This window comes from Anopheles aquasalis, chromosome 3, assembly GCF_943734665.1.
Source record: "Anopheles aquasalis chromosome 3, idAnoAquaMG_Q_19, whole genome shotgun sequence".
Taxonomy (NCBI): domain Eukaryota; kingdom Metazoa; phylum Arthropoda; class Insecta; order Diptera; family Culicidae; genus Anopheles; species Anopheles aquasalis.
In genome coordinates, this window is record NC_064878.1 from 66,993,549 (window position 1) to 66,998,548 (window position 5,000).

At 52.2% G+C, this 5,000-nt stretch overlaps 1 protein-coding gene across 2 annotated transcripts in view; it reads right to left on the reverse strand.

The window, feature by feature from the left end:
- LOC126575395 (netrin receptor DCC) overlaps positions 1–5,000 on the reverse strand; it is an 83,828-nt gene that overhangs the window by 77,335 nt on the left and 1,493 nt on the right. The gene's annotated exons all lie outside the window — the stretch shown is intronic.

Consider the following 5,000-nt stretch of genomic DNA (forward strand, 5'->3'; position numbering starts at 1 on the left):
GGGCCTCTACATCCTGCAATCCAACGCCAGCGCTACTAATAAACAGCAATTCGCGACGACTACTCCTGTTGCTGATGATGGCCATTATTCGAGCTCTCCGTCTGACAGCGCGAATGCAAAGGCAGCCCACGCAAATCTGCCCCCTTGGTACGTGCGCTAGTATATGATCAGGTATGATGATGATAGAGTAGGAAAGACACCTAAAACCCCCATGGCCGGTTGCGACCATATTAATCAATTAGTAGAGACGCCGGACGACGTGCCCTTTACGAGCGCGACCATTGTCAGCGTCAGAAGCGGTTGGACATTGGTTTTTATTGGGGCTCTGCTGATGCGTCTCCGTCGTTCCGAACGAACTGCCAAAGCGTGTGCTGCAGTTGCTGTCGACTAACACGCTGGCTAACACGTGTTTATCGCGCACACGGGCCACGGTTGGCAGGATAAAGGAGGATCACGATTCCCTGGTCCGTGGTCCGTGGTCGTGGTCCCCCAAAAGCACAAAGCGATTGTCGCTGCCATTGACGGGAAGGTGGGGTGGCTGCCGATGAAGGGTTACGTGCTCCTTCTCGCAGAACAGGAAATCACATTCAGCATGTCGGACGAAAGACACGTGAAAGGGAGAAAAGGGAAGAGCTGGTCGCTGGTCCTGTTTCGTGAATCTTGCTTTTGGCGAAAAAAACACTCTAGAAAGTGTCCCGAAACGAGGACACTTGGAACAGTTTGTCACCAGCAGGAGAGTTTGGTTGTTCGGATACGTGTTTTGCAAAGGACACACGTCTCCCGGCTTGCCTCGCGTGACACAAACACAATCGAAGGCAGAAATTAAAAACATGAATCGATAAAACAGCAAAGCGAAGCGACGAGCGAAGCGAACACGGGCCCCAGCGATTCTCGGGGCAACAGAACACCGTTCACACCCTCAACACTGATGATTATCAGTGTCCCTGCGCTCTTCGTTGCTCACCACACGACGTGCGATGCGACATGGCCGGTCGCTAAGCGGACAACCGACCTGGATGGAAGTGACACATGATCGAATCGCATGTAACCTCGTGTCCCTTGTGCTGTGACTGAGTGAACTTAGGAACAAGCTGGCTAGCGGTATCGTCGTCGTCGTCGTCGTCGTTTGCTGTCGTTGGAACAAATCGTCCCAACGAATGTGAAGTTCAAATTATTCAAATTGAATTGCTCGCCTTCCCCCGGACTCCGAAAGGAGGGGTAAAGGGAGTTGACAACAATCAGTCGCCGCTCCTTAACCGAGCGAAAGACCAACCAATTCAGTTATGCTAATCGGTGCGCGCATGTTTACCGATTTCCGACTCCAAGCATATGCGTCGCCCCGGGAATGTGTTGTGTTGTTCTAGTCCGATCGTTAAGATGGTCTTTCGTCGGTAGAACACAACAGGGCACGCGACAGCAGCTGCCTCGCTGGTACCAACACCAGCTTGTATCGAATGCAGACCGACGAACGCGCCATGTTATCCCCGAAACGGAATGTAGATTAGCGCAGATGTGGCTCCGATCCGACAGCAGCAATCAGTAACTCATTTCCACATTTCATCAAATCCATCCAAAATGAGGGAGGGATGGGGGGCACCATACGTGTCCGTTATGCATAATCAGCCCATGCTGTTCGAGGGCTCAAGGTGAAGAAAGTTTATTCTGGATGGTCGCTGAATCGATTAGCCAGACATTAACCACCTAACGAGAGTTTGTCCCGGGGTTTTCGTGCATTTTATGCTAAAGTTCGTGCACTGGCCGTGAAACGGGATCCCGGGATTAGTTGGCTAAATACCGCCGACGACGTGATTGCTGGAAGGCGAAACTCCACTGCCACCTTTTCGACCTTATCAGTCGCTTCGTCATCACAGCGACGCCTTTATCGCCTTCCACTGCACGCTCTATCACGACTACGATGATGATGATGATGAGGATGAGGATGATAATCGAATTGGAACTCGAGGGAATTGGCTGGGACGATTCCGGCCGTCTTCCAGCTGTCACAAGCGATATGTTGCTCGTGTTACAAGCCACAAAGCAGTAAGGGTAAGTTGTGGGCATCTTGTTCAAAACGGTCTAACATGTCAGCGAGCCTCTTGGTGTGGCCGGTCAAGGACAGATTTAAGGTGTGAAAGACCGACCGGTGGTTGTGATTGACTCACTCAGTAAAGCACTCGTCGTCGTCGCTGTCGTCGTCGTCGTCCTTCATCATCGTCAAGTGGCCAGTTCTCTCTGGTTCATCCATTGTTTATTGTGGATATTTTTGGCAACACCACACGAGGTGGTCCCTCTTACGTGGTGGTATTCTCTCCTTCCTAAACTCCAAGCCACTTTTGCACACTCTGCTGCTTCATCACTTCATCGACATCCATCGCTGGCTGGCCAAGAGTGCCAATTGTCACTCGACAGTGGAACAACTTCATTACTTTTAATCCACTTGAGGCGCACTTCAAACCACCTCTCGATCGAGCTACTTTAGTTGAAGGGCATCGTTGCGATCAAATGAAATTGGGTTTCGAAACATTTTTTTCTCGAATCCGAATCACTCGGACCACCGAGATGGATTTCATGGGCTGCCCATACAAGGCAGCTGGCCCCTGGAGAAGCAGCAACAGCCCAAAATTATCATACGAAAACAATCTCTATTTTAACACTCCACAGATATCAACTCATCGAAATGGCATAAATTACCATGGAGGCCTCAGCGCCGTTGTCCCGGATCCTCGGGAGTCATGTTGACCCTGTTTGTGGCTCCAGACAGACATCAGCATTTCACAAACGGAACCAGACATCTGTTGACACGCTGGATTGGAATTAGCGGTTGATAATGCTGCTCCCCCCCCGGTCCTTTCCACGAACCTTTTTCGGGGAATAATCACTGCAATTACATTTTGCAATTATCTTCCCATTGCTGCGCCAAAAGAAAGGCAGAGAGAGAGCGAGTTTCGCTTCGTCTTCTTCTTTGTGCAAACAATCTAATCAATCACATATTTCGTGATTTTACAACCGACCCCATTCTCCATCTATCTACGATGTCTCGGTACACGGGCCCATCCATCACAGGAAATGGCGGAACGACTTCTAAACATCGAGCGCTCTTTATCATCTTCAAGACGCCTCACCCCGGGGCTGGTTTCAAAATGTTAAACGCCACACCATCGTCACCATCGTTCGTCACCTGCTGCTTCTGCTGCTGCTGCTTCCTTGGCACGCATTCCCTGAATTTTGGGTTAAGTAAAGCAGCCAGCATGCCAGCAGCCAAGATGAAACCACCGACCGCAAATTTCGCCGCCAAGATTGCGGTTTGGCACCGGGCTACGAGCTGTCGTTTCCCAGCGATGGCCAACACCACGGGATCACAGCCCCAAGTGTCGCCCAGAAAGGGGGAACATGAACAAAGCGAGCATTCATGCTGGCGCGCTCGGGGTCCACAGCGGGACTGATCACTGACACCGTTAATGACCGCAGCCGGTTTCGGGGCGGGTTCGATCCGTTGTTTGTCTCCAAAAATCACTAATCCCCTCACTCGCCGACGCTGGTGTTGACGCCGTCGAGACGAGAGAACGACATTCCAGTTCTCGAAGCTGAAATGCTTTTCAACAAAAACCGGCCAACATCCGCCTCCACCGAAGCGAATCGTCTGTCTGGGTGAATGTGTGCCGCGCGCACGATGACGCTTGTGGACTGGAAGCACATTTTAACGGTGATAAGCCGTAAGAGAGGCGCTGAATCATGCTGCGGAGCATCGCCGGAGAGAGAGAGAGAGAGGTGCTGCTAACCCGTGCATCACCTTTTGCGCGATCACTTCTAGCGTCATCAGCATGGCAGCATCTTATCTCCCGATGTAAAAGCGTAAGCAACTAGCAACAGCTAACCATCACCACTCCACGCCACGCCACTAATGAACAACATCCGCGTGTCGCGAGTCGTGTGTCTCGATGAACGCCATGATGTATCTTTCGCGAAGAGAACAAGAAACCAATTGCCACAGGGCGCCACACGCAGAGGGAGTCCGGACATGTCGCAATTCATGTGTATCGTGCGTACAATCTGATGACACCAGAAGACTCCCCAGCGGAGAAGGTTAAGGTGTCGCTGTACCGTTTGACCAACAGCCAAGCCGAGCGACGGTTAAGTTTGAAATTGCTCGACCAGAATGCATCTTTGTTGGTGTCGCTTGGACCTGGGCGTCCGTCGCCATCATCCAGCGATCCAGCTCCTCTATCTGACGCCTTGGCCTCGGGACAGGAAGCCTCGGACGCCGCATCGCAAGTGCAGTGCAGTGGTGTAGAAGCAAGGAAGAAGCACGAACCGATCCCTAGATGGTTCTCAACCCCAGAACTGGTTCGTCCTCCTCCGCCTTTCAGCACACGGAGCACGCTAAACCGACGGGAGCGATCGGGACTTTCCAATTGTTCCTCCTGTTCTTCTTCTTCGTCTGATGTCCAGAGACTCCCTGCAATGCCGTGGAGTTACCTTTTGCGGTCGACGTTCCTGGAGTATATGGCCAATTTTGGGATTTTGGTGAGACCATGGCAACCGAAGCAACGACCATCCGGGTGCCCACTCGCCCAAGGAACTGGTCTGGAACCGTACCAGAGAGAGAGAGAGAGAGACCCCCACCAAGCCGCCTTTCACCTGCGAGGACTCGATGTCCTTCAACGGATGGATCATTAGTGACCGTTTCGTGGCGAGACGGCAGGCTGGCACCGGTGGCGTCGGTGGCTTAACCGATATTTAGCCGCTCCTCGGTCCGATTATCGTCGCTAAACGTCGCCAGCGTGATCCGAACATGGCTAATTACTTCGTTTTATTACCATTTGGTCACCAAGCGCCATCGCCATCGACCGAGCGGGGGGCAGTTGTTTCAAACGAGTTCAAACACCAACCACACGATGCCTCTCTCTTTTGCGCCTCATCGAGTTCACGCGAGGTTCAAGTTCCCGCGACATTATGCGCTCGTTACCGCACAGGGCCCAAGTCTCACGATCGCCCATGGA